The following is a 15297-nucleotide window of genomic DNA, read 5'->3' as shown; positions in this document are numbered from 1 at the left end:
GAGGCTGATCACTAACTCAACAGCCAGAACAGGTTTATTTGGAGACAAACCTGAGAGGGATTGACTACCAGCAAGTGTAGAGAGTGTCATTCTCGTACTTCATATAGTCAGAGTCACATCCTCTTAGCAGCCAGCTTTTCTGGGTGAGTTGGCACTAGGCAGGGTTAAGCTAGTTGCATTATTTGTTGACTGGTGCTCCCGTTATAGGGGACTGTCCTAAGATGGCAATGCAACTATAAGATGAAGGTACTCATGTTCACGATCCATCAATAAAGAAACGGACAGAGAAACATTTTGAAAACAAGTCGGAAAACTTCTCCAAATGTAAGGAAAGACATGAATCTACACATTCTAAAAGGAAAAATGCAACAATAATCCATACTGAAACACATTTTAATAATTGAAGAATAAAGAGAAAATCTTCAAAATAGCGAGCACAAGTGACTTACAAAGTGTAAGTGATCTTCAGCAAGATTGTTATTCACTTCATCAGATATCACCAAAACAAGAGGGAAGTGGATTTTTATATTTAAAATGCTAAAAGAATAAAGTCAATGATAATTTCCATATCTGGAAAAGCTACTTCTCAAAAGTAAAGAAGAATTGAGAAAGTTTCAGAGAAACAAAACATGAGAGAGATTTTTGCTAGTAAACCTGCCCTACAAGAAATGTTAAAGGGAGTTCTTCAGGCTTAAATTAACAGTATTCACTGATTTGTTAATTCAGATAATCCGGAAAGCTGGAGCAATTTTGAAACATAAGAAATCAAGTTGAATAACTCACATGTTCTGATTTCAAAACAGTACAAAATCACAGCAATCAAAATAATGTAATGATGACATAAAAATAGATTTAGAGGGGCTGGCGCTGTGGAGTAGCTGGTAAAGCTGCTGCCGGCAGTGCTGGCTTCCCATTTGGGCGCTGGTTTGAGACCCAGATGCTCCACTTCCAATCCAGCTCTCTGCTATGGCCTGGGAAAGCAGAAGATGGCCCAAGTCCTGGGACCCCTGTACCCATGTGGGAGGCTTGGAAGAAACTCCTGGCTCCCGGCTTTGGATTGGCGCAGCTCCAGCCATTGCCACCAATTGGGGAGTGAACAGCAGATGGAAGACCTCTCTCTCTGCCTCTCCTTTTCTCTCTGTGTAACTCTTTCAAATAAATAAATAAGTTTTTTTTAATTTTTTATTTTTTGACAGGCAGAGTGGACAGTGAGAGAGAGAGGCAGAGAGAAAGGTCTTCCTTTTTCTGTGGGTTCACCCCACAATGGCCACTGCAGCTGGCGTGCTGGGCCCGGCACACCGCGCTGATCTGAAGCCAGGAGCCAGGTGCTTATCCTGGTCTCCCTTGGGGCTGCAGGGCCCAAGGACTTGGGCCATCCTCCACTGCACTCCCGGGCCACAGCAGAGAGCTGGACTGGAAGAGGAGCGGCCGAGACAGAATCCGGCGCCCCGACCAGGACTAGAACCCGGGGTGCTGGCGCCACAGGCAGAGGATTAGCCTATTGAGCCGAGGCGCCTGCTGATAAATAAATCTTAAAAGAAAAAGATCCCAAAAGCCATTCAGATGGATAAGGTGTCATGATTTTTTTTAAAAAAAGTATTTATTGATATAGTTGCACTAGTATCTTCTGTATTTCTAACTTATTTATATTTATTACATTTGTTCTTCTTCTATTCTAGTAATTGTGTGGTTGTATCATAGTTTATCTATTTCAGATTAAATTTATTATTGTTGGGATTTTATGTTCAGTTCCTGGGAATGGCAAATTATTTGAATCTCTCTGATGTCTTCAAAGTTGTAATTTGTATAGATATCATTCCACTATTCTGTATTTTTAAGATAGGCACATTCCCTTCCAATCCATATGCAGAGCAAGAATTATTAGCCACACTTTGAAGTTAAGAGAGTTGTGGCCTAAAATTAAACAACCTGCACCATCATAATGTAGCAAGTTAGGGAAAGAGCCAGGATTTTAATAAAACATTTTTTCTGATTCACAGTCCAATATTAGAAAGCATGTGGGGAAGAAAATAAATATGGCCAAAGGGCTGGAAAATAGGACTTAGGGAGACTAAGTTTTGAAGTATTTGGCTTGAAGAAGAAAGAGGGAGAGAGAGAGAGAGAGAGAGAGAGAGAGAGAGAGAGAATGAATATAGAAAATAGTCTGGAAATTTTCTGAATCTTATAAAGAGTTTGCAACTGAGGTTAAAAGAAGGCTAGGTAGTCTGTAAGCAACAGCAGGAAAGAGTGCTCAGTTAGACCTAAGATGTGAAATGCAAGGCCTTTACAAGGTAGGTTGGAGCCAAGGAAGAATATGTTACAGAAAACTGTTTGCCTCCAGGCTGTGGACCAGGGACAAGAAGAGTCCCCAGGACCAGGGCATGTTTCACCATTTGTGGTATACTGGAAAGGTTCTAGAAAAGAAATGAAAGCTTTTCCTGAACCACAACTGTGTGTAAACTCTTAGATACTTAGAATGTCCAAGCTAAGCGAATATTAAAAATCATCTAGTGTAACCTCCCTATTTCAAATAGGAGACAACTGAGGCCAATTGAAGAGGATGATTTCCACCAGGTCAAAGAGGACAAGGTCTCTTAATTCTCAAGTACTCCCAGTGATTTATTCTGAAGGTCATGACGTGGAGGACCTATTCATTTGAGCATCACTTCCTTTGACAAATGTTTACTGACTAATTTCTGCTAGGGTAGTAGATTTCTTCAGGCTTCACCAACTTGTATCAAATATTGACATGCAAATAATATTGCAATCTTCCAAGTTTCACTGGTTATTGCTCTCACATACTAATTAAAGACTCCACATCTTGGAATCTTATCTTTTACATATTTCCTTGACTTTCATATATCTTGCTTATATTTATGCCCACTTCTCCTATTTGCCACTCCTGTTATGCCTGGCTCTGCAACCTTTCTTTACTAACACCACCAGGGCCCTCGTTATGCCAAAGCTTCCAGGTGGTCTGTATTAAAGGAGGAAAAGATGCTTTTCTTTTTTTCGCATTCTGCCCTGCCAGAGCTATTCAAAAGTTATCCATAATCAGCACTACCTGAGTTCTTAATCTTTTTTTTTTTTTTTAGCAAATGAGCTATTTTACAAGCTCCTCAAATTTATCACTTTCTTCCTCCAGAATGAGTCTGATATGAGAAAGTTCCTTAATGTGTTTGGAAAAAGATTTGCCTCCAGATTCATGCAGATTTCTAAACTCTAAAGTCGTGGGTTGGTGGTGCTAGGAGGGCAGAGACTTAATGCAAACATGGTGTTTCATGGGTAGATATAATGGGAAGTCTTTAGGTAATAAGGAGTGTGCCATTGGAAGGTAGTTCTCATGAGAGAATTTTTTGTTTGTTTTTTTTTTTCTTTTTTTAATTTTTAATTTAATTTTATTTATTTGACAGATAGAGTTAGACAGTGAGGGAGAGACAGAGAGAAAGGTCTTCCTTCCGTTGGTTCACCCCACCAAATGGCAGCTATGGCCAGAGCTACGCCGATCTGATGCCAGAAGCCAGGTGCCTCCTCTTGGTCTCCCACAGTGGGTGCAGGGGCCCAAGCACCTGGGCCATCATCCGCTGCCTTCCCGGGCCACAGCAGAGAGCTGGACTGGAAGAGGAGCAACCGGGACTAGAACCCAGCGCCCATATGGGATGCCAGTGCTGCAGACAGAGGATTAACCAAGTGAGCCACAGCGCATGAGAGAATTTTTAAAACTGAATTTGTCCTAGTCACTCTCTTCTTCCTGGCTGACCATGTGATTTTCTTTACGATTTATTTATTTATTTATTTGAAAGGCAGAGTTACAGAGAGGCAGAGGCAGAGACAGGGAGAGAGAGATAGGGAGAGAGAAAGAGAGAGAAAGAGAGAGAGAGAGAGAGAGAGAGAGAGAGAGAGAATCTTCCATCCACTGGTTCACTCCCCAAATGACTGCAATGTCCAGGGCTAGGCCAGGGCAAAGCCAAGAGCCAAGAGCTTCTTCTGGGTCTCTCACATGGGTGCAGAGAGGCCCAAGGACTTGGTCCATCCTCTTATGCTTTTCCAGGCGCATTAACAGGCAGCTGGATTGGAAATGGAGCAGACAAGAGTTGAACAGGTGCCCACATAGGATGCCAGCACTGCACGTGGCAGCTTTACCTGCTATGCCATAGTGCTGGCCCACATGATCATTTGTTTCTCCCTTTTATGTGGGAGCTATGTGGGAGTTAAAATAAAAAAATATAAAAAGATATGTACATATGTATTAGTATTGCTGTAAATACAGTTTTGTTTTATACCCTTATCAAACCAGTGGTTAAGAATGTTGTAGTACTAAACTTTTAGTGATCTATGATTACTTTAAAATGTACTGTATATGGGTGAAATGGTCATCTTTCCATTCAATTATTGTTTATAGCAATTGTCTATATTCCCATTAAACCAGGGTCTTTTTGTTTTTAACTTGTTAAACTTATTTGGTGAAGTATTAAGCCTTTTTACTGTAATGTAAATTTAAATGTTATCTCAAAAACTAAAATAAAAGACAGAAAGAAAGGGAGAAGGAAGGAAATTGGGAAGGAGAGAGGGAGTATCATTATCTTCTTAGAATTGTATCTACAAATAACAATGAATCTGTTAAAAACTAATTAAAATTAAAAAATTAAGTTAAAAAAACAAAATGTTATTGAGTTGTTTATTTTTTGGAAATAAACCATTTATTAGATTTGAAAATAATTTGTCCTTTTTTATAGGCTGTCTCTTCACTCTGCTGATTGTTTCCTTTGCTGTGCGGAAACTTTTCAGCTTGATGTAATCCTACTTGTCTAGTCTTGCATTTGTCACATGTATTTTGGAGGTCATATGTGTAAAAAAGTCTTTTCCAATACCAACATTCAAGGTTTCTATTTAAAACTGTAGTATGTATAATATTATGTTATTCTATTCTATTATTATACTACTATAATTTGTTAATGTTATTTTATGTATTATAATATGAAAAACTTTATTCCATGGAGTTTTTCCATTTCATTTAAATTCTCAAATTTAGGGCCATAACTTTTTAATAGAGTTCTATTATGATTGTTTTAACTTTATACACTACTGTATTTATTGTCTCTTTTAGATTCCCAATGTAACTTTTTTATAAAGATTTATTTAAATATTTGCAGGTAGAGAGAGAGAATGAGAGAGAGAGAGAGAGAGAGAGAATTTTTCATCCTCTGGTTCACTCCCCAAATGGCTGCAATGGCCAGGGCTGGTGAAGCTGAAGCTAGGAGACTGAAACTCCAACTGAGTCTCCCATGTGGGTGGCAGGGGACTGAAAACTTGGGCCATTTTGCTGCTTTCTGAGAGGCATTAGCATGGACATGGATCAGAAGCAGAGTAGCTGGGACTTGAACTGACATTCCTATATGGGATGCTGGTACAATGCTTGGCTCTCTAATATTATTTATTTGTGTCTTCTCTTTGCTTTGTGTATAATTTCATATGGTCTGTCAACTTTCAGTATTTCAGAAACATTTCTAATAAAAGCTCTTATGGCTATAAATTCCCTTCCAAGGACTCAGTTAGCTACATTTCAAACATGTAGATAATTATTATTTTATCAGTAAGTGCCAAATCTATTATCTCTGTGTGTCTATGTCTTCAGTTTATTCTTTCTACTGACTTGCTCATGGAGAGCTTGTCTGCCTCTGTGAGGGAGCCCTTACTCCTTATAACTTTCTTTTCTGTGTAAATTCTTTGAGAGATATCTTTAAAGTATATTTTTTCCAACAAAACTGACATTTGCGCCTGTGGATACAACTCACCAAAAATAAGAAGGAGGAAGCATGGTTTAAGATCTACAACTTGCCAATGAAGATTTTTGGTTTTACTCATGTAAGCACAAACTTGGCCTCACAAGGATACTGTATATGAGAGTGTGGTCAAGACAGAAACAGTTCCATTTAAATAGTGAGAATTGGCTAAGATGCAGCCACAGTAATACCCTTGATAATTCTTTTGCTGTTTTCAATATCATGTATCTATAAATTTAGAATACAAACTTTTCCAACATTAAACTAAGGAAGAATATTTTTATATCAAATGAGAATGAATGTGGCGTTTAAAAAAGATCCAAGTATTTATTTGAAAGGCAGAATTACAGAGGGAGACACACACACACACACACACACACATGTGCGAGTGCGCATCAACCATTTGCTGGTTTGCTCCCCAAATTTCAGCAAAGTCCCAGGCTGTGCCAGGCCTAAGCTCAGAGCCAGAAATTCCATCCAGGTTTCCCACTAGATGGCAGGGACCCAAGCATTTAGGCCATCTTCTGCTGCTTTCCCAGGCACATTAGCAGGGAGCTGAATCAGAAGTAGAGCATCCAGGACTTTAACCAGCACTCATATGATATGACAATGCAAGCGGCAATGGCTTAAACCACTGTGTCCCTGAAAATAGCTTTACCCACTATTTTCTCAATGGTTAAAGTAACAACAACAACAAGAAAGTTAGGTTCAAGAGTCATTAAAATTAAAATGCATAATTAGTGTTTGAAATTGTTATTTTTACATGTGACTATTACTTTTAAAATAAAAATATCAATAATTATATATACAATATGCATCTTCATGCACCATTACAAATTGAACATCTTTTTATATTAAAAAATTGTCCATATCATAGTTGTGTTCATCTTCAGTCTTTCAAGTGTATCACACAAAATTCTATTATTTTTGGAAGTGTGCAACAGATACCATATATTTGAGGACCATTATCTTAAAGGATAATGGTTGCAGATGTTCATCATGATTTGTATTCAATTTTTCTGAGAGGGGCAGGAGAGGATATGGAGAAAGGAGGAAATCACTTTTTGTCTCTTCCTGGTGTCATTGCCATTTAGTGTTCACTATGAGGAAGGTATAATTACTAGCATTCTGTAGATTCAGAATCAGAATCAGATAGAAGAAGTAGAGTCCATATTTAAATTAGGCTTTAGAATTCCGAAACCTATGTGTTGAGGGTGGAGGAATGGATATAATAGCCAATTTCATATATTACCAAAGTATGTAGGCAGTAGTCTAAATTGCTCTCAGCCTTTCTGCTAAGAATTTCAAAATAAAACAAAAAATGAAAAGGTTCTATAAGTGTCCAGAAGAATTAGCAATTTATTGTTTATTTCCAAACTGACGACCTAGATAGGATACTATACCTTAGTTCAGAGTCATTTCCTTTCAGGTGCCAGTATTATGTGGTGTCACTTAGAGTGGAGACTTAAGAATAAACAGTCATGGGTTATAATTCCTACTCTGCCTGTTATCCAGCATGAATAGCCTTGAACAAATTCCACAATCTCTGAAGGCCACTGTTTTCATCTGTCAAATAGTGCCAATAAAATAACTACCTCACAATGTTGTGAAAATCAAATGAGATAATGCATTCAAAGCACAATACATGATATATTGTGAATATTGACTCTATATATACTGTTCTTAAGAAACAGATGATGATAATGATGATTACGATTATAAAAACAGACAATCCATTTCTGATGAAATTTTAATGATTATGTTAAAAACAACCACTTGACCCCCCCAAACTCCCCAAAATGTAGAGGGAAGTCAGGATACAGAGAGTGATGTAAGGGAAAAATGATGGACTTTAGTGTTCAGGAGTCCAGAGCTTGATTCCTGAATCTTCCACTAGCTAGTTGTCTTGTTACGTCTCTGAACCTCCATTTCCTTTGTTTGTGTAATGGACATCTTAGAATAGAATGAGAACATAGGTGTGTAAACACTTTGCCAAGTGATAATCAAAAAACAGGGCTATGTGAGATAAGATCTGAAATTCTCTCTCTTCATTTCTTTCATTTCTCAAGTATCCCTAGCTTGGCAAAGTCATGGACCCTGGTATTGAAAGGACCGAGACTCAAAGGGGAGAGATCTTGCTAGTGCACCTGGATTTGGGGTGCACTGCTGAGAAGTTAGATATGGCAAAACAGAAACAGAAGCAAATGCCCTGTGTACAAAGTACTTGTTTGCTCATGTCATTACCAAATTCAATCTTCCTCAAACTTTGGTAATGTAGAGATAAAGATAGACATTTTATTCTTCTGAAAACATTCTTGTTGTTCCTTTTATTTGCACAATATATACCTCAAGGGCATGTGCATTCTACTTCCAAACTAGGGACATTTTTCTGCTTCTCTGTTCCTCTGGGGATATTGACATTCTTCCGATATAACTACCAGTAATAGGTGCCTTGATGAGAAGATCACATAAAAAGATGAAAATAGAAGGGAAGTTGCACAGAGTCCATCATATCATCATGATTGCTGTTAGCACAGAGATGATTTTCTCTCCAAATCTTTTTGACTGAGTATTTTCATACAGTTTCAGTCATAAATACTTTTTTGAGTCCCACCATAAAATTAAGCATTGCAAGAATTTTCCCATGTTGATACATAGTTTTCATCTTCATCATATTATTGGCTGAAAAAAATTTCAACCAGCGATTTAGTAATTTTTTTATCCTTTCTTTATTGTTTATTAGCCCCACTTGCTGTACAAATGAGAACAATAAAGCTCAGAAAGGTCAAATAATGTGCCAAGGAGCACATAGTTACTGACAAGTCACATCTGAAAGACAGATGTTTGGTTTCAAAACCTGCTGCTCAGTTCCTCGCAAAACTAAAGGATTAGAAACTGGAGAAACATTCATGTTATCCTACAGAGAAGGCCAGAGCGAAAGTGGTGGTGGTGGTGGTAGGATGTGGGGGTGCTTGAGAAGTTTACTCAAGATATGAACCTTGCCAAGAGGTTTGGACTTCCATAAACAGGAAGGTTTGCATCCTTAAAATACCAAAATATTTCATTTTTAGCCTGATGTGATGGACATGGATTATAAAAACCGTCTCACATCCAATCCATGTACTCAAAGTGCTTCTATTCTCTCCTTTTATGGGAAGACTGTGGTGGTCTTCTTGTCATCGACTGCCTGGACAACCCTGTTTGGCTATACCCAACTTGTCCCTTTGATTTTGTGGAGTAGTTTTCCTGCAATCCTGGAATGGATAGAATTAGAGAGTAGCAAAGACCTAAGATTCGAGGATTCTAGTTCTTTGTGAGGGTTGGGATAAGCCGGGAGGTGCCGTCAAAGGTCAGGCTCTGCTTCCAATTTCTTTAGTGAAGCTACTAGGCCAAGCGATTACTCTGCTTCTGGGAGCAGCAGGAATTTTGGCAGAGAAAGAATCTTGGATCTCCTATCTCTTGTTTTGTTTTTAACAAATATAATGAAGCTAGGTAAATATCTACTTGCTCTTTGCCCAGTAAACCAAAGCATGTTCCAACTCTAAGGTGAAAAAAAAGGTAAAGTTTGCTTTCTTCCTTATACGGATCCTAAAACATGGGAGCTGACTGAACCCTTTAACACCATGTGGTTTCTACCTTTCTTGTTATATGGGCTGGGTTGAGGGGGGAGTGGTTAGCTGATGACTAGACTGGGAAATTACTGAACTGACCTCACAGAAAATATTAGTCACAGAGTTGAGAATGGACTTTCAATGTCCTCAATTCTATTTCAGTTTTTTGCATTGCACTACAGGCCCATTCTTTACGGATCTAAGTTGGGAGGAGTAGATGGATAGGTGAGAAAGAGACAACACTTACTCTTGTTCCACAGTGCTGAGAAATTTTCACAGATGACCTCACCTCTATGCTACAACCTATCATCTTTAAATGGAATGATTATAATATCTACCTCAGAGACACTGGGTGGATTATATGACTTAATATTTGAAAAACATTTAAGAAGATAGCTTGGTGAGTGACAATAGCAAACTGGTTATCTAAAAATTCCAAACTTTTTCCTCAAAAGAAAAGTTAAAAACAAAACAAAACAATGATAGCTATTAGAATCAGCATTATAGGAGCTCTAGAAAATGGTAAATGGCTTACATGAATCATGCAATTAGACATAATTATCATTAACTCTATAAACAAGCTTGGCAACCCAGAAGAGGCCATCTGAACTTTGGTAGGAAAGTTTTGCTTTGATTTTACTCATCTTTGTTGCACCCTCTTCCTAGTGTAGTATTCTTGATCTTAAAAAGATAAAAGCCCGGTTCCCAGTTCCTCCCCCACCAAACCAAAGCGTGCAAACATTATTTGCAAATGATTCTGTTTTAATCTCTCTAACAAATACAAAGGACTAATGAGAAGGGTTCTTACCTCTTTTGAATAACTCAGAATACCAGTAGCAAAAGTATGGCTTCAGAAAGCTTATAGAATTATGGAATTGAGGAATTATGTGAATTTTCCATAACATTTTTGAAGTTTCCTTTTAGATGACAATTTTATAAAAGCCATAAGAAAGACTAAAAACCTATAAATGGCTGGGGCAACCCTGGAGGCATGCGATATGCTCTTTAATGCCCCGAGGAAAACCTGAAGATGAGACAATTTGGGAAATTAGGACATTCAAAAGCAGTTGTATACATGGGGGATTCAGAAATTCATGAGCACACTTAGTAAAGAAACATGCCCAGAATAGGCTGGAGAAAACTTTAACTTCTTACTTCAGCCTGATCCCTAGGCTCAATAGAGGTTTTATTTCATAGTAAAGAAATGCCCCTTCAGAGAGCCAGCCTGCAAAATCTGGAAGAGGTGGCTGTTTTCTCCATTTTGCATTCTGTGTCTCTTTCAGTTTCTGAATTTCAAGTGACTCTCTGTCAAAATGTTAGACAACTATATTAAAGGAGTAAAAGCTTCAGTAATCATTGATAACTAAGAATAATTTTTGCAAGCATAGTTTGGGAAAAAATATCAAGACAAGTTGATTAGTACAGCTTTCAAAAATTAAGAAATACAGCAAATACTTGGGATGTATGAGACATTGATTTTGAGAGTTAGCATATTTCAAAAGCTCAGTTTCAACAATAACAAATACTACAAGTCATGCAAAGAAACAGGAAAACATAGTTCAAATGAACAAATTAAAGTGACAAAAAGTTTCACTAAGAAAATCCAGCTAATGAACTTAGCAGTCAAAGATTTTAAAAGTTGTCTTTAATACGCCTAAAGATCTAAGGGAAATCTGAACAGAGATCTAAAGAAAATCAGGAAAAATATATAAGCAACAAAAGAAGAATATCAGCAGACTTCGTGCTACCCTCTTTTAAGGGAAGAAGGACCCAAATATGGGTTCTTTTTATTTTAGTGTCTTGAAGCCAATATTGAAATTGAAGCTGAGCATGAACAGCACAAGCTTTACTCAGTGTCCAAAGAATGGAGAAATGCGAGCCTAGCTTACAATTAAATTTCTCAGTTTACTGAGGGCTTAGACATCATAGATACAGGACAGCAGATAAGAGGGGGATGAATAGGCTAATACATAGGAGAAATAGTTACAGATTTTATGGAAAAGAAGCAGCATAGTTTCAGAATTGGGGCACTGCCCTCTTTTTGATTTTTCATGGTCTCTTCCACTTGTTGTCATGAAAAATGCCAATGGTCATGGCACTGGTGAATTTTTACCGTGCAAATGAGATTATAATGAGGCTTGATGTCAGTTTGAGGTCACACTGGCAACCATTCTGTACCTCACTGACTTAAACCAATTGGCCTTGGGGAAATTCTGCCCTTAAGACAACCTGTTCTTAGAAGAAAACAATGGAGCAGAAACTTAACTAGGCTTAGGTATATATTGTCCTAGGTAAAAATAGAAATTATAAAAAAGGAGCAAATAGAAATTCTGAAGTGAGCAAGTATAGCTGAAGTTAAAAAAAAATTCAGTAGAGAAATCCAATAGCAGATTTGAGCATGCAAAAGAAATTAGATTCCTGGACACAGGCAACCTACCTCAGTTGAACTATGAAGACATAGAAAGCCTAAACAGACCCATAACTGAGACAGAGATTGAATCAGTAATAAAGGCCCTCACAACAAAGAAAAGCCCAGGACCAGACGGATTCACTGCTGAATTCTACCAGACATTTAAAGAAGAACTAACTACAATTCTTCTCAAACTATTCAAAACAATTGAAAAAGAGGGAATCCTCCCAAACTCTTTCTATGAAGCCAGCATCACCTTAATCCCTATGCCTGAAAAAGATGCAACATTGAAAGAAAATTACACACCAATATCCCTGATGCACATACACGCAAAAATCCTCAATAAAATTCTCGCCAATAGAATGCAACAACACATCAGAAAGATCATCCACCCAGACCAAGTGGGATTTATCCCTGGTATGCAGGGATGGTTCAATGTGCGCAAGACAATCAATGTGATACACCACATTAACAGACTGCAGAAGAAAAACCATATGATTATCTCAATAGATGCAGAGAAAGCATTTGATAAAATACAGCACCCTTTCATGATGAAAACTCTAAGTAAATTGGGTATAGAAGGAACATTCCTCAATACAATCAAAGCAATTTATGAAAATCCCACGAGAGCATCCTATTGAATGGGGAAACGTTGTCTCTGTGAGTGAGATCGCAGCGGAAAGAACAGGCCATCAAAGAAGGAGGTACCTTTTTCTGAAGGGAGGAGAGAACTTTCACTTTGACTATGACCTTGTCTAAATAAGATCAGAGTTTGTGAACTCAAGAGGCTTCCATAGCCTTGGCAGCTCATGAGAAGAGCCATGGTTGATTACTGATGTCATAAATAAGAGTGCCCATTGTGAAATCAACAAGAGCAGTCACTGTGCACTTACTCCCCATGTAGGATCTCTCTCCTTAATGTGAATTAATGGTATAACTAGTACCCAAACAGTACTTTATACTTTGTGTTTCTGTGTGGGTGCAAACTGTTGGAACCTTTACTTAGTATATACTGAATTGATCTGTATATAAAGATAATTGAAAATGATTCTTGATGTGAATGGGATGGGAGAGGGTGTGGGAGATGGGAAGGTTGCGGGTGGGAGGGAGGTTTGGGGCAGAAAAAGCCGCTATAATCAAAAAGCTGTGCTTTTTAAATTTATATCTATTAAATAAATGTTAAAAAGAATTAAAACAAAGAAAAAGAAATCTTAAAATTCATATGATAAAGCAGGAGATCCCAAATAGACACAGCAATCTTAAACAGTAAAAACAAAGCCAGAGGGATCACAATATTATATTTCAATACATATTACAGGAGTGTTAATATAAAAAAAGAACAGCCTGATCTTGGCACAAAAGTACACATATGGACCTATGGAACAGAATAGAAACCACAGAAACAAATCCTTGCATCTACAACTGATTAACATTTGACAAAGGACCTAAAATCATTCCCTGGAGAAAGGACAGTCTCTTCAACAAAGGATATTGAGATAATTGGATTTCCACATGCAGAAATTTGAAATAAGACCCCTACCTTACACACTATAAAATAATCAAATTACAAGGGATCAAGGATCTAAACTTAAGATGTAAAACCATCAATTTACTAGAGGAAAACAGGGGGAATTCTGTAAGACATTGGCCTAGTCAAGGACTTCTTGAATAAGACCCTGGAAGCACACACAATGAAAGCAAAAATAGACAAATGGGATTACATCAAGCTAATTGTTTGCTAATTGCACAACAAAGGAAACAATTAACAAAGTGAAGAGGCAACTGACAGACTGGGAGAAAATATTTGCAAAGTATGCATCTGAGAAAGGATTAATATCCACATTATATGAGGAGCTCAAGAAACTCAACAACAACAAATCAAACAATGCAGTTAAGAAATAGAGGAAGAATATGAGCAGGCATTTTTCAAAGGATGAAATACAAATGTCCAGTAGAAAAATGAAAAAATGCTCAGGATCACTGGCTATAAGGAAAATGCAAATAAAAACCACAAAGAGCTATCCCCTTACCCCAGTAGAATGGCTATCATCAAAACAAAACAAGCAACCCAACAACAAATGCTGGTAAGGATATTGAGAAAAAGGTACCCTAATACACTGTTGGTGGTAGTACAAACTGGGACCACTGTTATGTGAGACAGTATGGACATTCTTAAGAAGACGGAAAACAGATCTATCATTTGACCCAGCTATCCCACTCCTGGGAATGTATTCAAAGGAAATGGAATCAGCAATGTGAAAGAGTTACCTACCTGCACACCCATGTTTATGGCAGCTCAATTCAAAATGGCTAAGGTATACAATTGACCTAGATATCCATCAGCTGAAGACTGGATAAAGAAAAGAGAGAGAGAATATTAACTCAACTATGAAAAAGAATGAAATTGTCACATTTGCAACAAAAAAGATGCAACCAGAGAACATTACACTAAGTTAAATAAGCCAGAACCAAAAGGGCAAATATCAGCTTTTCTCATATTTGTGGTAGGTAATATATATAGAATTGTGTGACTGCCATATTATATACATATACATATATATATATATAGCCATTCAGTACTTCAGTGAATCATTCCATGTACATAACAATATATTCTTATTTTACACTTTGAAAAATGGAGGGGGGTGAATAGTGTGGACTCTTGGGGTACTAGTAATGTTTTGTTCTTAATTTGGGTGTTGATTATGAGTGTGATCAAATGACAAAAATGTTCATTTATCTGTACATGTATATGTATTTATTGGTATATATACCACATTTCAATAAAGTGTTTAAAAATATAAAATGTATTTTCTCGCCTTGAAAAAAAATTGCTGTTATTCAAAAATCAAAAGTAACAAATGCTTAAAAGGATTTGGAGAAAAATGTACCCCTAATACACTGTTGGTGAGAATGTAAATGGGCACAATCATTATGGAAAACAGTATGCAAAGCCTTCAGAAAACTAAAAATAGAGCTACCATATGACCCAGCTACTCCGCTCCTCGGAATATATCCAAAGGAAATGAAACCAGCATATGAAAGAGTTACCTGAACTCCCATGTTTAAAGCAGCTCAAATGATAATAGCTAAGATATAGAATCAACATGGATGTACATAAAGTAGTGATTAGATAAAGAAAATGTGGTATATATACATGATAGAATAATGTTGAGTCATTAAAAAATTATGAAATCTTGACATTTGCAACAAAATGGATGCAAATGGAAATCATTGTGGTCAATGAAATAAGCCAGAACCAAAGAGACAAATACCACCATTTTCTGTTTTATGGTAGTTAATATATAGAAATAATATAAAAATTATGTGTATGTTACATCATTCAGTATATAGTTTTAAATATTGCTTCCCTGAATCATGATAGTAAAAGACAACATACTTGTCCTTCCCTTGTTTTAAAAAAATAAACGAAGAAGAGAATAGTGAGAACACTTTGAAACTAGTAATGAGTTGTTAATATGGAGGTTGGTTA

General features: G+C 37.2%; 1 long non-coding RNA gene across 1 annotated transcript in view; it reads right to left on the bottom strand.

The window, feature by feature from the left end:
• LOC138847731 (uncharacterized) overlaps positions 1-15297 on the bottom strand; it is a 143819-nt gene that overhangs the window by 14236 nt on the left and 114286 nt on the right. The window contains exon 3 of the long non-coding RNA XR_016227755.1: positions 14077-14154. This is a non-coding gene — a long non-coding RNA (uncharacterized LOC138847731). The remainder of the gene's footprint in view (positions 1-14076; positions 14155-15297) is intronic.

This window comes from Oryctolagus cuniculus, chromosome X (assembly GCF_051225735.1).
Source record: "Oryctolagus cuniculus isolate XC-2025 breed Fujian yellow rabbit chromosome X, ASM5122573v1, whole genome shotgun sequence".
In the NCBI taxonomy this organism is placed as follows: Eukaryota; Metazoa; Chordata; class Mammalia; order Lagomorpha; family Leporidae; genus Oryctolagus; species Oryctolagus cuniculus.
The sequence above is the reverse complement of the archived record's forward strand: the minus strand, read 5'-3'. Positions and strand labels throughout refer to the sequence as shown.